Raw genomic sequence first — 23,769 nt, forward strand, 5'->3', positions numbered from 1 at the left:
CAAAGTGGTTTCCAAAACTGATGAAAATGCTTGTATTTTAAGATTTTCATGTACATAAACTATACATAAATTGAAATGTGTTACTATAAATGAAAATGATGTATTACTAATTTAATTTTACCAGTAATGATGACTGAATTATGTTCAATATTTTTTAAAAAAAACACTTTTTACATGGGCTATCAACCAAAAGCATTTCTTTCCTAATCAGCTTGCTTAACATGCTGCCTTGGTTTCTACTTATTGCTTAAATAAAGTATGACAGTAGAGAAATAATGTAAAAATCTACTGTCAAAATAAAAGAGAGATGAATTGTTGTTTTTAAAGATTCCTAAATTTCCAAGAGGGAAAGCAACCCTAAGGTTATTAAAAAAAATGGCTCCTAATTAAAGATCAAATCAAGGACATGCTCAGAAAAGCACAATTTAAAGATAAAGGAGAGATGGGACAGGTTCAGAAAGATCAATGATGGTGCTTCACATCATTAACTAAAAATGTAATTATAATTTATCACCATTGCTTGATCTGTTTTTAATAAACTTAATTTCTCTGCTGCATGGTTAAAATTAGGTTAGTTACTTGAAGTTAGTTTTGATGAAACCAAACACTAGAAACATTTCATTATTCTTAATCTGAATCAGAAATGATTAAAGTAATAATAATCTCTGGGTGGTAAATAAAAAGGAGTGAATCATTTCTCCTGTGCTAATGGAGACAGTTTTCTGAATGTGGAAACACTTTAGAACAATTTTATTTATATTTGCATATGTTTATTTCATTCTCCTACTTAAATAAGACACCTAGAATGTGTTTGGCGATATTTATTCCTTCTTTCATTTATGCATTCAACATTCATTATGAATTTTTGTGGTTATTTCTGCTAGAAGTTAATAAAGGAGTTCTAAATAAATTAATCAGTCTACTTAAGTTACTACAAAAATGTTATAGATGAAGGATTTTCTCTCAGCTCTAGAGACTCTGGGTCAAAGACCAAGGTATCCGTCAATTTGGTTCCTATGAAGGGCTCACTTGCTGATTTTGTGGATGGCTACTTTTTCAGCGTGTCCTTCTATTACAAATAATATGAGAATATCTCTACATCTTCTTTCCTCTTTCCCTTCCCCAGCCTCCACTTTCCTCCTATTTATCCCACTCCATCCTTCCTCCTTCTATAATGCTATTAATCTCATAAAAGGGCCAACTTCATGACACCATCTAATTATAATGACTTCTTAAATTTCCTGTCTGCAAATATGACTAGAAGGATATCACATCTTCTGGTTTTAATGAGCGAGTTGCCTTTCAATTTGGAAGTATTCTTAAATACTTTTTGCACTAGTATGACCAAGGCAAGTAAGATTTATTCAAATATAATCTTATATCTATAATCATTATAACTGTAATGATTATTTACTCATTTATGATATAACAATCATAGAAAATAGAACACTATATATTGTAATTCAAAAGCATTGAGAAGATATAACCCTGCTATTCATTGGAGTTACTGTGATTATTGAATTTCTTTTTTATTTTTAATAAAATTTAATAACATTAAAAATTATTTCATTGAGTCAGGAGCTGGTGGCTCATGACTGTAATCCTAGCTACTCAGGAAGCTGAAAACTGAGGACAGCGGTTCAAAGCCAGGAAAGTTCATGAGACTCTTATCTCCAATTAACTACCAGAAGTGGTGCTGTGGCTCAGGTAGTAGAGCTCTAACCTTGAGCTAAAGAACTCAGGGACAGTGTACAGGCCCAGAGCTCAAGCCCCATGACGGACAAAAAAAAAAATCTCATTGGTTTTTTCTGTTACAAGAACCATGATGCTTGGCAACAGAGATTTATAATATAAATTTGTATCATAAAATCAATGTATTAACCAGGATATTATATTTCTTACCTATCCAAAGAGAAATACATATATATCACATACATGAGTATTCATGTATTCCCAAGAATGAAGCAAGCAGAATATATAGCCTTAGACAACACTTTCTTTGGTGTACAATATTTAATAAAATTTTCCTATCACATATGTTGCTGAGCATTTAGTATTTTGAATGGTATAAATTTGATTGGACTGTATTTGTTGAATACAGAGAAGAGATTTTGTATATCCATCATTCCACTTATTTATCAAAGACCATACTAAGTTTCCAGTAACTAATGAAACTTAGATAATGAGTTAAGCCAAAGTGAAGATATTAGCATAACACAGGTAATGGAAACCAGCAAAATACGATTGTATTAAATTTTTAAAAAATTGAGTGAAGTGAATACATATATGTCAAGCTTATAACTTAGCTTACAAAGTTGATTTGATGATCTTCACTAGAAATGGTTGAAGTTAATTATTTATGCATGCTAGATCAGCAGCAATTTACCTGAAATTCTTTTCTTTTTATTGGGAGCTTATGTTTCTTTAGTATCTAGTTAATTACAAATCATTGTTTTAGTTATTGATAAATTTTTCTACAATAGTAAAGTTAACACAGTTCCTGATTTTTTAGGTTCTTAGTAAGGTTTGATTTTAAACAGTTTGAAGTTATGAAAAAATACTTATCTTTAAATCAACATAAGTTAAAGTATATTTGGCTTTTGGAATACTAGTGAAGACAATAAGATGTATTTTTATCATTTTCACCATCAAGAAAAGGATTAATTACTCTCATATTTTCCTACACACTACCTTTGGTGTACAAAGGACATTTTCCTAACCTCAAGACCTCCAACACAAACATCGAGAGTGGAGCTGGCATTAATCTGCAGCTGCCAGTGGCAGCCCTCCAGAGCAAAAGACTGCAAGGTCTGCAACGAGAATTTCTGCAATGAGGAGAATAGACTTATCAGGAGACCACACCTGCCAATGCAAAAATGCAAGGCCAGTGAACAAATTAAGACTGCAATCAAAGGAGACACTGAGGCCATTGCCTTTTCCCTCTGTGTTAAAAATGAATTGTAGATGGCATATATTAAGCAGACATGCTTAGAGTCTATTTATTGATCCACAAACACTACAGAAAATTTCCAAGAATTTCCATTAGCTTAAACATATAATAAAATATTACAAAAAAGGGAAAGAGGTGATTATCATTGAAAAATGTTTATATATGTATATGAAAATCATAATGAAAGCTATTTAATCATTTATTGATTGAAATCCTGGGTTTGAAGTTTCACTGGCATATCTTTTCTTCATTTCACAGGAATTAGCTCCTTCAAAATTGTCTTTGTCTAACAGTGGGATTACTTTTGGTGATGTTTCACCTTCCCTTCACCAACTCCCTGAATCTAGAGACTACAAGCCTCACAGTCTTTAATTCAGTAACTTGTGTCCCAGAATCATAGTTCTCCTGTTGTTGACTATCTGATCCTAACAATGAAGCTAAGTGCTGGAGGGAATGCTGTCTCAGCATAACAGTAATCAATGTCCATTGATATCCCAAATTGTATATATATGTACAAATTACTGCCTTGTTTTCTCTCAAATCCAGCTGAGTCTCAACTTGATTATAATCTGTTTATCCTTTGCAGGAAGAACAATATACTACAGAAATTTTTTACTTTAATTGATAGCTTATGCATGCTTCAACATGATTTGTAATAGTGTTTAAGCTGTGATGATGAGATAATTTCATATAGCCATAGACAATTTATGTGATCACTCTATATAAAATATTTGAAGCAAAATTATGTCTTTGGTGGTGATTCAACTAGTTTAATATCAATATTTTCAGATGAATTTTGGAAGTATTAACATAAAATAATTCTCCAATACAAATTTCTATGAACTATAACTTAATTTTAACCCTTTTCATTTTCCCTGTGACTGACATTCATGGCAAGAGACATCTATATTTTTGTATAATTCTCATTGAAGAAATATGCTTCAGGAGAACTCAGAATTACAAAGACTTTCTAATCAACTATATTGTATTTAATCATGATTTTTTTGTTCCAAAAGAAATGAAAAATTTGAATTATCAAAGTGAACTGTCAATCAGGTAAATTAATAATTTGCTAAATGGAATAGTTTGCAATATGGAAACTTGGTTGAATGAACTTTTGCAAGTGTGGTCTCACCTCAGAAAGGCCATCATCAAGAACAAAAACAACAAGCACTGCTGAACATGTCAAAGAAAAAATGAGCTCATACTTATTTAAAGTGAATAAGTCAATGTACAAAACATTTTGAGAGAAACCACATTAAATAACTATTGTTTTTATATATTGCTATATGACTTTATTTTGCCTATTGTTTATAGATTTTAATTTCTTTTACCTAGTGTATGAATTACAATTTGTATTAGGTATTAACTTATTAAGGAAAAAATGTATATGCTGACTTCTTGAACTGAAATATCTTTTATCCACTAAATATTTTTAGGTGTATATAGGGTTCAGGGCTGTCTGTGGTTTCAGACAGAAGCCTTGGAACAGGTTCCTGATGGATATGTTGCTACTACACTATCAAACTACACTAGTTTGGTTTAGCTCTATGAAGCTGACCAACAAGTAGATGTGGGCTATGTAGCACTAAAGGTAAACTTGGAAAGCAAAGCACAGGAAACAGCTATATTTTTGTGGTTTTGTTTCCCCAAGTAAATTACCTAGCATCATTATAGCAATCAACGCTGAAACAAATTTAATTAAAGTTTTTCTATAAGCATGTCCTTAAGGTTTTATATTAATAGCTTATGTTGAAACCAACTATAGCATCAACATTTAACATAGCAACTTTACAAATATAATTTAAAGTAATCTGTATGGGCATCAGACTCTCATGAGAAAGTCAAATGCTTTGTCATTTGTTATTTAGATAATGTGTTGCATTGTAATAGAGCTCTAGTCTTCTAATAGCTCATTTGATGATTGTCAGTAACATTTCTTTGATCTTGACAATTCTACCAATGCTATAATTCCAATTTCTATATTTCCATATCAATTTAACTATCTCTTCTTTAATTTTTTTTATTATGTGTTACATGAGGCAGTTGTTGGGCTTAAACTCAGTAATAGAACTGAATTTAAACTGTTAATGCCTTTTAAGATACCTTAAACCTGGCAGAAGCAAAGTAAACTACATGTTTAGAAGAAAATAAATGACAAACAAATAAAAGCAAACATAAAGCTAACGTGCCACAGGGGGGGCATGTTATTATTGCTATTTTAAAGTCAATATACAGTATGAAGGACTAGCATAAAACCTGAAATGAGTCATTTTCTGCTTCTGCAAATAGTCTTCACTCTTTCAAAACCTTTTTCAGAACACTACACATTACTGTGACTATACCCTTTCTTAATTTTTCTGATAGCTTTGAAGGAAATTGTGTGCAGCTGTACATTTCTAAGTGCTACATAGCTTTTATAGTTCTCACCAAAGTTTGCTATAATACACAAGATCTTATAATAGGTAGTGAGAGAAGCTAGTTTCTAATTCATGTATCCACATTAAGCCCTACATGCTTTTGTTCCTTAATGTTTAACCTATAATGGCTATTTTCTTCTGTATTAAGTTACTTTTTGAATGATTTTCTTTGACTATCTTATCCTGTGTGTGTTCCTTTCTTTCAATCTGGAAACACATTATTTAAAATTTATGACCTCCAAAGTATCAGGTAGAATTTTTTTTTTTGGTCCGGTTGTGGGGCCTGAACTCTGGGCCTGGGCGCTGTCCCTCAGCTCTTCACCTCAAGGCTAGCACTCTACCACTTGAGCTACAGCACCACTTCTGGCTTTTTTCTTTTTTGCTTATGTGGTGCTGAGGAATCGAACCCAGGGCCTCATGTATGCAAGGCAAGCGGTCTACCACTGAGCCACCTTCCCAGCCCAACTCTTTCATTTTTTATTTATTACTATTTTCTTTTATCACAAAGTCCTTCGTGGCCAAACATTGGGTCTAATAGGAAATGGATTTCTCTTAACTTTACCATTTGCAACTTATGTTACTTAAAGTAAAACATTAAATTTCAGTGAAGGTACTACCTTTAAAAATGCAAATAATCAGTACAACAGCAAACTATGAGTTAAAAGAGAAATGTAAGCAGAGTCTATAAATTTCTAATGAACATGAAGTATTCTTTAACCAATACAGAAAAATAGTAGACAACAGCATTAAATAGCATGAAGAATTAGCTTGGTGATCAGAAGCCTAATGATACTTCAATATTATATATATATATATATATATATATATATATATATATATATAATATATATATATATAATACTTCAATATTATTATAAGCTACATTGGAACTGAAATTCATGATAGTAATCAATATGACATACATTTCAGTATTTGTCAAAATGAGAGACACCTGTGGCTTTATTTCTGCCAGTGGTTAGCAAATAGCATGACATCCCATCCTGGGCTGAAGTTCTGGCTAGACACTTAACTGTTCGACATCAGGTGATCTTCAACCACACTTCTGAGATAAGTTTTATTTTTAAATACTTATGAGATTTTCCTAAATACTTTAGTACACATTGATAGAACCTTTGAAATTCTTTTTTTTGGGGGGGGGAGGTCCAGTCATGGGGCCTGAACTCTGGGCTTGGGCACTGTCCCTCAGCTCTTCAGCTCAAGGCTGCTGCTCTACCACTTGAGCCACAGCGCCAGTTCCGGCTTTTTTTCTTTTTGCTCATGTGGTGCTGAGGAATCAAACCCAGGGCCTCAGGCATGCAAGGCAAGCGCTCTACCACTAAGCCACCTTCCCAGCCCACCTTTGGAATTCTTAAGCATTCATTATATTATCATCAAAACCCAGTAATTTACTATCATTTCATTACATATGTCATCAGACCATAAATACATACCATTATATTTAAACATCATGAAAGCGAGAAAGTTAAAACAACCCTTTCAATGTCAAGATTGCCATGATACATATGGTTGCATTTTACCTGTATCATTAAGCTAGAGTCAGAATGATGTTTTAGTAAGGACACCAACTTTCATTTGTTAGCTAAAACAAACCCTAATGTGAATCATTTATCCAAAAAAGTAAAGAACTTATACTATTTCATTTTGCTTCTCCAGCAAAATTTATGTACTATGCTAGACAAATGGATGCTATTTAGGACAGTCTGAAATTATTAGACTTCTCTGTATGAGACTATTATCCTTAAATTCTTTTTCCTTGTTATTAACTACACCAGGACAGTTATATTTATTTGGGCTTTATATTTATTTGGACTTTATATTATGTTTTCCTTTTAAAGCACTGTAACAAATACTTTAATGAAGAATATTAAGGAAAAAATATTTGTTTGGGCTCACAGTTTTAGAGGTTTCAATCCATGGTCAGGATACAGTGGAAGCATCAGAGAGGAAAAAGTTTGGTTGAGGAAGGGTGCTCACATAATGGAAACCAGGAAGCAAAGAGAATTAACCGGAACAAGTCTTGGCAAGACAAACCCTTCATTGACACCTCCTCAGTCAAATACTTTCTTCAACTTGGTTATATCTACTTTCCACGAGTTTGCAAAATGCCACCACAACACAAACTCCTCAAGAAGTTTCTTCATTGACTGGATCATGATTAAATACAGGAGATTTCTTCAAGGAACTAGAAGAGATATTTTGTAAGAAGAACTGTTTACCACAGATACTTGTGAATGATGCACTTACAATGATTGCTTTACTCTTTCTGTATAACAATTATTCTTTGAATTTTATAAAAAGTGATTTCCATACATAACCAAATTTTTAAAAAGGGAAAATAGGGCACTGAATAAACAATATAATTATTCTTTGTGAATCTGCAGATACATAATTTTTGCCACCATAAAGGTTAATGTTACATTCCCCTCAATGACATTTTATTATCATTTTCTAGTGTTTACTCTATTTTTTCACATAAAATATCAATATTTGAAAAAGCAATGTAATAATAATTTACTCTCATTCACAGCTCAACCATGTCAATGACTTATTAAAGCTGAATTACAAAGCTAGAACTTTAATGACCTCACATAAAACTCTAGCTTTAAGGAAGTTATTATACAGAGCCAGGTTCCAGTGCCTCGCACTTGTGATCTTAGCTACTCAGGAGGCTGAAATTTGAGGATAATGGTTTGAAGCCAGTCTGGGCAGGAATATCTGTTAAACCCTTATCTCCAATTAACCACCAAAAATCTAGATGTAGAACTATGGCTCAAATGATAGAACACTGGTTTTTCAGTAAAAACCCTCTAGGACAGCATCAAGCCCTGAGTTCAACCTTAGGACTTACACACACACACACACACACACACACACACACACACACACACACACACACACACACACACACACACACACACACTTAAACACAAAAAGAAAAATGTTATAGAAGAATATATAGCTCTAAACTAAAGAAATTATGACTAAAAGCTTATTGTAAAGCTGTTTTAAGTAAAGATAGTGGTAATAAGCATTTACTGTCATTTTATTTTGATAGTCTCAAACAACTATCAAAGACACTGATTTTATATGTTCATGAACTCATATTCTAATAATCTGGTAAAGAACCATAAATATGTAAGTGGCATAAATGGTGTATTTTATGAGTCAAATTTGCTTAGTTAAGGGATATCCAGCTAACTGCCAAAAAAACCATTCTTGGGTATGTGAGAGGTCATTTAAGCAAGACTGATTGGACCATGTCAGCTAAACAGAAGTTTATTCTCATCAGTATGGGCTGCCATGGTCCAATCTGTACAGAACTCCAATAGAATAAAAAAATATATAGAAACTATAGTATTTATGCTTTTCTTCTTTAGCTTGGATACCAATTTTCTGCTTCTTTCAGACACTGGAGCTCCTCATTCTCAGGCCTCTCAATGTCTAGTTTTATCAAACAACTTCCTCAATACAGTTCTCAGGGTTTTACAATTTCATTGAGTGTTACACTATCAGGTTCTCTGGTTTACAGGCCTTTATATTCAGACTGAATTGGACAGCCAACTTTTTAATGCTCTAACACGCAGACAGAATTTCAATGAACTTGAAGGGCTTATAATACAGGATGTTATTCACATAATACATATTTTTCATACCTTTATATAGAGAGATGTATTTTGTGTCTATAGGTATGTCCATGAGAGTTTAAGGAAATTGAAAAAATTTGGTTAATTCATTTAGCATTTCACTAAAAAGAGATGAAAAATACTATTAGCATAGAAAATGATGTAAAGAAGTAGAGAAACACAACTAACATAAGAATAGATTTCAAAATATTTGTGCAATAGCAAGCTACAGAGATTTCAAAATAAATGGTATTAGACTCAGTGTTCAAAATTGTATGCACCTGAAAGCAAATCCCAAATCATAACTATTAGACCTTGAAGCATTGTTACTTTCCTTCATTTTTATAAGGCTCTAGTGAAAAGCCTTTTCAGAGTTCCTTAAATAGTAATATTTCTAAAAGAACTATTATTCATTATTTCTAATTTAATCTCAGAATTATTATTCTGAAATATTACATAAGTTAACAATTATTAACAGAAAGAGATAGTGTTGTTGATATATGGCACAGAGAAACGAGAACACTACAGTCCATCTACTAGTAGGCCTGTAAAGAACCAGGAAAGGCAAGCTAATGGCACATGATTTATTGATTTATGAATATGTTTTAAACAAAATTATCATACTTCCTCAAATTAGCAAGGCAAAACGTTCTCATGATTGTTTTTATGAGAAAAAATATGAAGTTGAATAATTGCTTTTGCCCAAATGTGTCATCAATTAAACGGCAATCATCAACTCTCAACAATGATTGGCATAACAGTTCTATCTGTTACTAATATAATTCTTCATATACATATATATATATATATTGGGTCCAGTCGTGGGGCCCGAACTCTGGGCCTGGGTGCCATCCTTCAGCTCTTCAGCTCAAGGCTAGCACTCTACCACTTGAGCCACAGTGACACTTGCGGCTTTTTTCTTTTTGCTTATGTGGTGCTGAGGAATCCAACCCAGGGCCTCATGCATGCAAGGCAAGCACTTTACCACTGAGCCACCTTCCCAGCCCTGATTTTTAGTGAATAAACAAAAATGTTTAGGATAAAGGAAATGAGGAGAAATGATATAACACTTGGTAAAAATCAAAATGAAGTCAAAATCAAAACAAGCAATGCAAGAATAAGCAAGTTAATGGCAAACAAAACATCAAATTGTGTATGTAAACATTCATGGTATCATTTGTTTTGATGCCTGCCAAGATGGAAATTTAACTAGAATGGATTTTATTATGACATATAAATTTCTAATAGAGTCACCCCAAATTTAAGTCTATTTTTACTATAAAATAAAATTCCAAAGGTCTTGTTGTTATATATAAAGACATAGGTATTTAAGATCTACAAATTATATTATTTAGTTTTAAAGAGCCAATGGTAAATTGATTATTAATCTATATTACAAACAAACTCTATCACTTATGGAGATAACTGTAAATCTTAAATTTATGTTGAGACAGACTTACTTGACTGGGTATCTGAAAAATAAAAGGAGTTTAGACATGATGCTCACCTTGTGTAAACTTGCTTGTGTCAATGGTCAATAGAATATATCCAGTGAAGAGCCTTCCACTCAAACAGAAGTTTCTAGAATTGGTGGAAGGTAAACTTGGCAACAAAAATTAAGAGAAAAATATGAAGACATAGATGAAGGTAGTAATAACTAAAGTAGAAGAGAGCAGTGTTAATCTGGCAATGTCTTATGAAACATTGTAACTCCACAGCCTTGAATGCTAGAGATGGTACTACAGCATTTAATGTTTCTCTTGTTGGTTTTCACGTCTCTTTTGGTCTGATCCAACATTCTTGGCTATGCTCTTATTCCTCCATTTGGCTACTGAAAATACATCCCCTGACCCACCATTGTTTGCTTGTTCATTTTTGAAGAGTGAAAAGTGTTGATTTTATAAGTAGTCAGATAGAATAACTTACTTTGTATTTCAAATGAAATAATGAATTTGTTTTTTCTTAATTTTTAGTTTATATCATTGTAAAGGTGCTGTAGAGAGGTTACAGTTACCTAACTGAGGTAATGAATACATTTCTTGTCCAACATTGTTACCCACTCCATTTTTCTCCCACTATCCCTCCCCCAACCACTCCTCCCCTGCCTGGCCAAGTTCATTTCCAGGTTCTTTTCCAATCTAGTGTCTTGTGAATATCAGTTTTTAACAATTGTCAAACTGTTAATATTTTAAGAAGACTCTTGGAGACTAAAAGAAATACATAAATGATTTTGTATGTATTTTTTTATGAGATGGAGGAGCTTTTGTGGACCAGAGATGGAATGTTATGGATTGAAATAAACATTTCTTCTGCAGTTTCAAGTGTTAGGAGCATGGTTGTCAGCTGATGAACTTTTTTTTTTTTTTTTGGCCAGTCCTGGGGCTTGAACTAAGGACTTGGGCACTGTCCCTGAGCCTCTCTGTGCTCAAGCTTAGCATTCTACTACTTGAGCCACAGCACTACTTCCAGCCTTTTCTGTATATATGGTACTGAACAGTGGAACCCAGGGCTTTATGCATACTAGGTAACCATTCTACCACTAAGCCACATTCTCAGTCCCAGCTCATGGACTTTTGCAAGATTAGATCATAATCAATTTTTATAATTTTATTGAGATTAAATGATTACATAAATTCACAGATTTTACAGAATTGTAGGATAGTGATACTTAGTTAAAGTTACAAACACATTTTAACCTTCACAAGGCAAATTGTCATTATTTTGGTGCATAAAGTTTGTGAATTCTACAAGCTTTGACAGTACAACTATTTCTTCCACATCAGGGGATGTGTACATTTGTTTCCTTTTGCTTAGTGTTCGCTGTTCCCTCTTACTCTCTCCTTCCCTCCCTCCTATCATTGCCCTTGACTTGCTTAGGTCATTTTCATCAATGTCCACTGCAGCTGATGTGACCATTTGTTGTATTTTTCCCTGTTTCGCTCTGATTCTCTGTCTGCCTCCTAGCTTCCTTCAGATATCTGAGGTCAAGAATATGAAGTCATTTAGAAATTATATGACAAATTAGTTGTATGTCCTTTGTTTGTTGAGTACTATTTACTTTGTCAAATCTCCTTGCATTTTGGATTTAACACCATATATCAGGGAGACCAAGTGCTGTTTGTTTGATCTTGGCTTACCTCACTCAAAATGATTTGTTCTAGTTCCATTCATTTCCCTGTGAATGCCATTATATTTTCCTTTCTAATGGCTGCATGATATTCCATTTATTTATTTATTTAGGTTGATCATGGGGCTTGAACTTTGGGCCTAGGCGCTGTCCCTCAACTCTTCCACTCAAGGCAAGCCCTTTACCATTTGAGCCACAATGCCACTTCTGGCTTTCTGGTGGTTAATTGGAGATAAGAGTCTCACAGACTTTCCTGCCTGGGGTTGGCTTTGAACCTTGATGCTCAGATCTCAGCCTCCTGAGTAGCTAGGATTATAGGCATGAGCCACTAGCGTCCACCTTATATTCTATTTATATAGGTATCACGATTTTTGGATCCATTAATCTGTAGTGTAGCATCTGGGTTGCTTACACATAATCAGATTTATCAGTGAATTCATTTTGGATGAATTCATATGTGGGTCTTGGTTGAAGGAAGTAGATCATTGGAGAGACATGTATCTCTGCAGAGTATATTCTGTCCTCTAACACTCGTTTCTTTTTTTTTTTTTTTTTTGATTGTTTTGGGTTCTCATGACCAATCAGCTTTGATCAAACATACATTCCTGTCCTATGTCCTTCTACACCTCCTGGGCTCAATAGTAAACAAGCCAGGTGACCAAGAACTAAAACACTGCAACTATGAAAAATAAAATTTTCTCCTCTAATTTGTTGAATGCAACGTATTTTTGTCATAGTAACATTTCATAGATAATTTTGCAATTCTTACAAATTAAAAAGTTCCTAAATAAGTCATGTTTTTCTCTACCAACCATACATTTTGGTTTTAGGAATTTTAAGATTTTATTATCACCAGGAAATGTCAAATTTTCTAGTCTCATATAGTCTTGCAATTATCTACCATCTTTTAAATATAATTATATACTCCTTGGGGATAAATTAAAATAATTAACACAATATAGTAATTAGAGTTAACAAGAGAGAGAAAATATATTGATGATACTGGCCAAACAAAATCTTCTGGTATCTATGGAAAAGCATACATATACAAATATAGATAGACAGACAGATAGATAGATAAATAGATAGATAGATAGGATAAAGCTTATAAAGACTTTAAATATTCATAATCTTTATATATGTGTTTTTTTAAAAAAACATATCAACTCAAATATATATATATATATATATATGTGTGTGTGTGTGTGTGTGTGTGTTTTTAAAACACATATATAAACACAACTTGAACTCAGTAGCTGATACTGTTGATGAGCTATCACTTTACAACCTGAGCTATGCCTCCAACTCCTTAGTAACATTTTTAACTGGGACATAATATGCATCCATATTATGGGTAAACAAAACTATCATTCCAAACAAGCCTGTATGAATATATTTCTTTGTGAACAGTGTCATTCTCCAACCCCCACCTCCCCGACCCCTCCTCCCAGGTTATATAGTTAATTTCCAACATAGTGTCTAATGAGTATCACTGCTGAATTGGTTCACCCTTTGTCCCACCATTTCTGTGCTTCATCTTTCCCTTTATAAACTAGACAACACGTACAGAAATCAAAAACAGGAACAAATGGGAATACACCAAAGAAAAAAGAAAAGAAATCCCACAAGGAGTATAGTAAAATATTGGTGTCACTTAAATGAAAACCTATAGAATTTGTAGTTTTTAAATTTTAGCACTTAAATGATTACTCAGTGATCTTAGCTGAAGCACAAAAAAGCACAGCAACTGGGCTAAAAGCAAGAGCTCACAGGGCTATTATGGAGAGTTCATTTTATGGAGGTTACATCTCATACTACCTTTCATAATCATTCCAGTTGAAAACAACACAGAAAATAATTTTCCTCATACGATTATTTCTAATAGTTTGGTTTTATGGGAAATTTTATAGGAAGGAAAAATAGATTTAAATTCCTATACTGCTTTCCATGAAGTGAAATGCTATTTTCTTCAAGCATTTTAAGAAGTGTAAACAGAAGAAAATGAGTTAAAATAATAACATCTAAAGAGAACCAACCCATTCCTTGACTTAAGCTCTTGCATATTTCTGACACAATTTTCAAGAAATGAGTTTTGTCAACAAATGAAGCATATTATATATAAAAAAACCTTGTTTGTCACAATTGCTAGCAAATTTTATGTGTTTTTTTTCTTAATTTAGCAACCAAATAAAATTTTCCTATATGGTTTTAATTTGTTGGAGATTTCTAAAACAAAACTGCTTATCAAACTGTGCTAAAGTCTCACAAATTAAACAAATATTACAAACAAATATTACAAAAAAAAGAATGATTGAAGCAATACAGGTACTGACATTTCTACTTTAATCCAAACTAGAAGTGAGACTGAATCATTTTACAAATATTAATATCTATTTGAGAATTTATAACTACAAACAAAAAATAAAATACTGTTTTTTATTCAGTTTTATATAACTTATGCAATGAAATAACCTTGTAATTTTTAAATAATTTTATTAGAGTTAAAAGTCTATTAATACAAACAGAGCCTTCATTGTAGGAAAGGAAATGTTTCCTTAGCAACAGAAATTTTGTCCAGAAAACAGTTTAACATATAATAGCTTTCTTTCATCTGCTGTCATGTTTCTCATGCGAAAATCTTGTAAAGCTAAATTAAGGACCTTAATTCGAAATCTATGAAAAATAAACTTGATTATTCATTTAAACAAAGAGTGGAGAACTGTGACACATGTCCATCATGGACCCAGCAAGCAACTCTTGGATAAAGGTAATCTATTTCCTCAGGGAATCATGATGAACATACACAATAGTTTATGGAGAAACCATATAAATTGTTACAAATTCACTTTATAATGGTGTCTAAAGACTAGCAAAGACTGGACAATTTTTAAAGAGTCTGAAATTTGGATTTTTTTAGTTATTCTTGCCAATAAATTAATTATGTGTGTTGAGAAATTTCCAAGTAATAAGATTTTGATCCTACCTAACATTGATATTAGGTAATATAATGCATACTGAATCAAATATATTAACTATTCACATCTGTTGAATTTGACTTTTTAAGAAACATACATACCTTATTACAATTTTTTTTCTTATAAATGATACAAAAGTAAATTTGTGTTATTCTTATAAATAAAATAGTTATGGCTGGGCACTGGTGAATCACCATTGTGATCCTTAGCATCTCACAAGGCTGAGATCTGAGGATCATGGATTGAAGCCAGCCTGGACAGGAACATCTCTGAGATCATCTCCAATTAAGCACCAAAAAAGCCAGATGTGGAGCTGTGGCTCAAGTGGTAGAACACTAACTGAGCAAAAAGGCTCAAGGGCAGCTTTCAGGCCAGGAATTTATGGCCAAGGACATATGGGCTCATTTGCAGCATGTGTATGCAAGCACACACACAGACAGTGGAATTATGCTTCAACTATATATCTTATGTATAATTTATTGATGTATTTATTCATATTATTCACTCACTAATTTGTTATTCATATAATCTATTAACCACATTCTCATTATACACTCATTAATTTGTTATTTGTGTAGTTGGTTAACCCACTTGATGTACATTTATAAACAAATTTTATTTTGTTTCAGATTTAAGAAGCTCTGTCTTCAAAAGAGACTTTTCAAACATAAATAATATGCTCATTTCAGGGGACTGTTTTTCAAGGGAAATTTTAATGATGACTGTCTAAAGAGAAGTGTGTCAACAGGATTTTATTTCTATGGACATACATTAAGTGTTTGTGCCAGTGTGCAGGAGAATGTGTCCCATACACAAGGGAAATTATTGTTAAAATATGATGGGAAAAGGACACATAATTTTAATATAGAAATTAATTCATTGCTTGATAGAAATAAATGCATTTTTTCTATCTGTCTTTCTGTCCCTCTCTGTTTTGGTACTGGGGTTCAAGTTTAAGATTTTTGTCCTTCTTAGGCAGACTTTTCCTAGACTTTTTGTTGGTTTGTTTTGTTTTCAGATTGGTTTCTTGATTTTTTTTTCTTTGGTCAGAATTAACCCCAAGCCACATCCCTCTCTACTCGGGCCTCCCTCCAGTTTAGCTAAGATTTCAGACATACATCATATATTTGTATTTAGGAGTACAGGGAACATGGTACCTAGGATTACAGGTATGGGCCACTGACACCAAGCTGGTTTCTCTTCTGAGAATAGAATATTTAGAGTGCGAGACCTTGAGTTCAAACTCTATTAATGTTGAAAAAAACGGGGAGGGTGAGGAAAAATAAGCAGTGCTTATTTATTTTCTTGGTTGTAAAATAACGTTAAATACCTTTTGTAAGGCCTCCTTTTATTCAGCAAGGTCTTGTCCTTGGAGTGGACTTGGAGGGAGAGAGCGAAGAGGGAAAAGGAGGGGGAGGGGAAGGATCTTAAGTTTGAGGCCAGACTAGATAATTTAATGAGACCCTATCTCAAATAAATTGATCAATTTTTTTAAAGGATTAGTATACACATAGCTCAAAAATTAAACACCAAGGAATAAACAACCCAATTAATAAATGGATTAATAAATTATAAAGATCTCACAAGAAGAAATTCAAATGGTTGATACATACATGAACAAATGTTCAACACTCTTAGCCATAAAGGAATCAAAACCATACGGAGAGTCCATCTCACCCAGTCAGAGTGGCTTTGAACAAGAAAAGATCCTGTTTGGATTTTCTGTTGGGATGAATTTTCAATTTTTTTGGCCAACTTTGGTCTTGAACTACATTTTTTTGTTCTGTACCCCTTAAGTGGTTGAATTATCTTCATGAATCACTGTATCCAGGCTCATATGAAGTTAAATGACAGATTATACATTCCATCTCAAGATGAGAACTCTTGCATTCTGAAACTAAGATTAGGTGAAACAGTAAAAATAAAATTGCATGTTTAAAGTAAGGGCGCTGTCCCTCAGCTCTTCAGCTCAAGGCGAGCGCTCTACCACTTGAGCTACAGAGCCACTTCCGGTTTTCTGGTGGTTTATTGGAGATAGGAGTCTCATGGTCTCTCCTGCCCGGGCTGGCTTTGAACCGCGATCCTCAGATCTCAGCCTCCTGAGTAGCTAGGATTACAGGCGTGAGCCACCAGCGCCCGGCTCCTAAAAAGATTTTAACATATAACCATATTATCTTATTGTAAAATCACAAAAATAGTATGCACATTAAATTTCAAGAGTTTTGGATAGTGTTTTCAGATTCAAGGAAACTTGAACTGAGTTAATAAATACATAGTAACCTTACAAATACTTGAAGACAAATGATAGTCTTCATATGTGAAAATTGTTTAAATCTTAGTAATATGGTAACTGATAAAGCAGGTTATCTTTGGAAGCCTTATTCTTTCAGTGAACAACTGATTTTGCTATGGTTTTATCTCTCTAAAGTTAGTAGAATCAATGGAAATTGTTCTAGATAGATTTTTTCGCTCTATATTTTTCCTTATCTAACCATCATGGTGTTGAAAGAAGAGAAGATTGGCTGTGTCCAAGTCACAGAGGTGTATCCTGGTGTCCTTGCCGTCTTACTTGTTGTTTTCCTTTTGTCAATGAATTACCAAGAAACTGTGTACATGACATATTTCTAGGAATGATGTTGAGTTGGCAAGTATTCTTCGCAGTGTAAATGAGGATGTTTCTATTAACATAGAAATGTTGAACAAAATACATGCAAAAACTATGGACCTCTGATGATACAGTATTTCTTCCAAATTACCAAACTCTGACCTCTCTTCTTCTAATTTGGGTCTTAAATTAAAGTCAATTAACCCAAATACTTTTCATGATAATCTAATCCATACAAAGCTTTCATTTTGAGAATAAATTTGTGAAAATGAATCTTAAAATAGTTTGATATGAAAATACAGAATAATACAATATTGTCTGATAATAAATTAATTGTAATAAACTCTTCTGAGATTTAACTATTGCAACCACTGCACAAAGTAATATTGTTATATGGGAATTTGATCAGTGAGGTAGAGAAGCCAGATTTTGAGAGGTCAGATTGGGAATCATTATTGGAGAGCTGGTGATTGCAAGTGAACTGGCATCCCAAAGAACTTGCAGCCCTAAATGTTGTTAGCATGAGGCTGTAAAAGTAAAAACCACATCAAGGCAGATGCTGCATTGTATAATGGTTAGCAAAATGTGTTTAGAGAAGCAAAACAAGCCACCTATGAGTTTCCTAGTGGGAGCAGTGAGGGTTCCTTAGAAGTTAACTAGTGGGAACAATGAGGGGTAAGAGATTCACGGGAACAAACAATCTTAACAATCAGAGGGAAAGGGTAGGGATTTCCTGAAGTCAAACAATCCATGACATATCTGCAGTTCAGGGAATGACTTATGTCCCATCTATAGTACTCAGAATCAAATGAAATTTCACTGTTACCTATTAAGACATTAAGATGGCGTGGGGACAAGATGGCATTGCTTAGGATGAGTATCCATATTTCAATATAAAGTTATAATAATGTATGTAAAGTATAAATGTGTGTATACATATTTGTGTGAAAACAAATAAGAATTTTAAATAAACAAATCCAAGAAGAAAACACATATCTACCACATACACAGTAAACTGTTATCCTATGTCCTCTTTGTAAAGATAAAAATCCAAATGACCTGTAACTTAGACGTAAGAATTTACATATAAACAAGCTCACAGAAAACATGATTTATAAAGGTTTAGCACAAGAGAAATGTCTAATATTATTCAAAGTCACCTACTGCACTACATACTTAAATTCTAAGAATAACAAAACATATTGTTTTTGATCATTTCATTGTTCTTTGTCAGAATTGAATACTGTTTATTGTCTGCTTTGTGGACTATAGTAGAGTTCATATTGCACTGTTGAAAATTACTCACTTTTGATTCCTAATGATAAATGTGTGAGTGATATTTATGTTCTTAGTAATATATTAACTCTTTCAATTTTACCAGTTTCTGTATTAAAACAACAATCTAAATTACATATATTATATAGAATATATATGTATAAAGGAAGAGAGAGGAATGTTCCATATGGCATAACTACAATTAACCAATAATTGAAATGATCTTTAGTAATTTTATCAATAACAGGACTTCATATATATATATATATACATATGTATATGTGTATATATACATATATACATATATAAAGAAAAACTGTTAGAAATACAGGGGGTGGAATTATCTATAGTTCTTAGGGGATTTTCTGAAAAATATCAGTTATGACCTGAATATAGGATAAGTGAGTTCTAGCCAGCACCAGTGGCTTATGTCTGTAATCCTAGCTAGTCAGGAGGCTGAGATCTGAGGACTGTGGTTCAAAGCCAGCCCAAGCAAGAAATGCCGTGAGATTTTTATCTCCAGTTAACCACCAGAAAACCAGAAGTGGAGCTGTGGCTCAAGTAGTTAGAGCCTTGAGCTGAAGAGCTGAGGGACAGCGCCCAGTCCCAGAGTTCAAGAACCATGAAAAAAGATAAGTGAGTTCTAGTCTTATAATATATTTAAGGGAGAAAAAGATTTTAAGAATTTGGCAAATTTTTCCCAAAATAGAAGTATTTAGAATTTGTTTGTCTTTTAGCTAAAATGTCTAGACATTTTCAAAAACAATTATTGATTGGTTGATATAAAATATAGCCCATAGAATGAAAATTAATTAGGAGAAAAATGGTAACATTCTACTCATCGCACAAATCTCTCATAATATAGTAAGATCATATTTTGTTTCATTAATACCTAGCACACAGTACTGCATTTCACACAATCACTTTAACATTATATTCCCAAAATGTTTGCATTTCATCTTAATGACTTCAGAAAATAAAGTGACAAGGTTGAAAATAAAGATCAACTTTATAAGTAATCTCTTGCTTACTTAATCCATGTAATAGACCACATCCCTATAATAATAGTAATAATTTCCACATATTGCAATTTAATTTATTCTGGAAATTAATTATTATAGTATGTTGTTTGCTTAAGAGAATTTATGAGTGATAAAATTATAGGAATCCAAATGTAAAACCTAATAAGTAACTTAAACATTCAAAGAAACTAATAAATTAAATATTCATTATCATATGCCAATTATCTCCTTAGTTTTAATGACTATGTTTGTAAGACATAGTTAGTGTAAAAATCATAAATCTGGAAGTGGCACTGTGGCTCAAATGGTAAATCCCTAGTCTTGAGTACACATAGTTTCATGGACAGAGCCCAGGCCCTGTGTTCAATCCCTACAGCAACAACAGCAACAAAAATAGAATCATAAATCTTCCTACCTTAGAAATTTTAATAACATAATTTAAACAAATTATATCTTCTATACAAGTGGCTAAAATACACAATCTTTGTTTGTATTAGGTATGTGTTTATGCTGCTGTATATACTTTTAACTTTAATGTTTTATTAAACTGTATAAAACTTATTAACTCAAATGTAGGTTTTATTTTAAAATAAAAATTTTCTTTAAAATTAAAGAAAAAGGGGAGGAACATGAAAGAAACAATATGTTCCTCCCCCACTGTATAAACCTTCTTTTCCCTGTATTTGATGTCGGTGCAGTGCATCATATATATATATATATATATATATATATATATATATATATATATATATATATATGTATATATATATATTTCTCTAATTCTGGGAGGGGAAGGGAAAAAACAAAGTGCTTAAATAAGGATACAGGTTGACTCATTGTAACAATGAGATGTACAAAACACTATGTGGAAAACGAACTTTACAACTTCGGCAATTGCGGGGGGGTCGGGGGGGTGTATAGTGTGGAGGTGGGAGGGAAGGGATAGTAGGAGGAAAACAAAGGAGGAGGCAACAATGCTCAATAGACAATGTATCTTGTAACTGTAACCCCTCTGTACAACATTTTTACAATAAAAAACGTGCAACAAAAAAAAAGAAAAAGAAAAAGAAAAGAGGAGCCAGGCACCGGTGGTTCACACCTCTAATCCTAGCTACTCAGGAGGCTGAGATCTGAGTATCACTGTCCAAAGCCAGCCAGGGCAGAAACATCCCTGAGGCTCTTATCTCCAGTTAACCAGCAAGCAGAAAACCGGAAGTGGTAGTGTGGCTCAAGCAGTAGAGCTTGAAGAGCGCAGGGGCAGTGCCGAAACGAAGAAAGAAAGAAACGAAGAAAGGAAGGAACGAAGAAAGGAAGGAACGAAGAAAGGAAGGAGGAAGGAAGAAGGAAGGAAGGAAGGAAGGCAGGAGAAAGAAAGGAGGGAGAAAAAAAGAAAGGAGTGAGGGAGAGAGGGAGGGAAGGAAGGAAGAAAGGAAAAAGAGGAGGTCAGAAAAAGAAAGAAAGAAGGTAAGTAAAATAAGAAAATAAAGAATATTGAAAGAAAGAAGGAAAGGATGGAACGGTAAAGAGACAAATATGTTTTCTTACATTAGGACAGAATACAATGCTATAATCTTCAATACAATGCTATAATCTTCAATATTATATTAGTTTTAAACTAGGCTGTTTTCTTTAAAATCTCAAAATCTTATAAATTAATTGATTTCATCATTGGTATAATTACATTACCTTTATTATGTGTAATGTCGCTCTGAGTTGAACTTTAGTTTGGTTATACATATTCAACTACAGATTAAAATGCTCTACATTTATCTGTGATTGTTATTCAAGACAAGAAATATACTTATTACCTTACTTATGTAACTGTAACACCACTGTACATCACCTGGACAAAAAAATTCTTGAGTTATTTCTCTTATATTATCTACGTTAAAGAAAATATTGGGTTTTAAATTGTTTTGTACCTTTTGATGCACATATGTGACTTATTGGGGTAAAAAGAGAAAGAATGCAGCACACTGTGCAAGTACAATTATTTAACTAGCAGGTTTTAGATCATTATATTCAACATGGTATATCCAGCTACCCATTTGAAAGAAATGATAATTCATTCATCAATCAATAGAAAATGGCCTTCATCTGTGATTCTAGAGTAGGTAATTAGTAATTGAAAGCTAATTCCATGATCATATAAAATAACTGTGCAGTTTATAATTTGTACTATAAAATCATAAATATGAAATTTATCAACTCTTTTTTCTTTTGCTCTGAAAGTTTGAAAAAACATTAAAACATAACTTGGATGGAATGCATGTGAATCTTATTTAAGTTAATAATATAATTCTAAGACAAGATATGAAAATCATCTTTGAAAAATGAATTCATAGTGGGTTCACATGTAAGGTACAGGAGACTAAATCAGATCAATTCTCAGAGGTATTTCTTAGTTTCAACAAACTCTGAAGTTGGTTCTGATTATAGACATATCCTACACTTGTTCCTATGAAGATAATTCATGGCTGTTGTATTCTCCAAGTTATAGGAATTATATTTATCCAAATATTGATCTCTGTCACTCTTCCATGCATTTTTAAGTAGTTGTAAAAACTGGAATTCTACATTGTTGTCTAAATACCTGTTTCAGAAATTGAACTCAGCTTTTTCTAAGCTGGCTCATGGTCACATGGCTTATAATCTACGGCTTGAACCATGCTTCCACTTCAGACTTTTTACTAGCTATTTGGAAATGAGAGTGCTGCATTTGCCTGCCCCAGATGGCTCTAAATCATGATCCTCAGAAATCAAACTCATGTGTATCTGTGATTACAGCCATGAGCCACTGATACCGAGTAAAGCACAGACTTTTAAAACAAAAACTATAATTTCTATGAACAGTGCTTATCATATAATAAGGCTTGAGAACATTTTTAATGGATAAATACATTATCTGTTAAGATTAACTGTTCCATCTTCTATATATCCATTGAGTAAAAGAATAAAATAGGCATGATTTGAAGCAGATATTAATTCACCAGCAGATAAATTTTCCAAAGCCTAATCTAATAATATTTTGAAGTCTTAAGCTTAGAGAAAGTCTCAAAGATAAACATGAGATATTTACAATAGCTTAGAGTTTCATCAAGCAATAAAAACTAGAAAGCCAGTGGGCCAGAGTTTATGCACAAACCTTGAGAAACATCTGATTTCTATGGCTGCATTTTTTATCTTCCTCTGCTGAGGCACAATCTCTGGGTAGAACTGGGCCTAATTTAGACTAGTGTCCCACTTTATCTTTTCTGTGGGCCTGTTTTGTGTTAAGACCTCGGCTAAGGAAGATGTTCAAAATTTCATAGAGTAATTATCACCAAATCTGAAAGAGCAACAAAATGCATTCAATATGAGGAATAATGATGCTGCTCACTGTGCCCATTGCTGGACTTATGGAATTTAAAGAGACCTGCTCTAGTCATACAGCATGAACTGTGTTACTTTAAGCACAACAGGGGCAGAAAAGAGAGAGTGGTGGAAAACACATACAGAAATCTGTTGATAAAGAACAATATATCCATATCCTGTTGATTTACCTTTAAAGATAACAAATATGCATATTTAAGCCCTAAGTAAAAGAATTTTATTAACAAGGGAAAAATGTTGCAATTATGTCTTAGAACACTACCACCATGAAGAAATAAAGTCCAAGATAGTAAAATAACTTCCCAAAGGTGTGCTTGCCCCAACCCAGAGGTTATGTAAAAATGTCTGTTACAAAAGTGGGATAAATTGTGGTTGTAGT

The sequence above is a fragment of the Dipodomys merriami genome, unplaced genomic scaffold (genome assembly GCF_024711535.1).
Source record: "Dipodomys merriami isolate MVZ:Mamm:240054 unplaced genomic scaffold, mDipMer1.0.p SCAF_20, whole genome shotgun sequence".
Lineage (NCBI taxonomy): Eukaryota > Metazoa > Chordata > Mammalia > Rodentia > Heteromyidae > Dipodomys > Dipodomys merriami.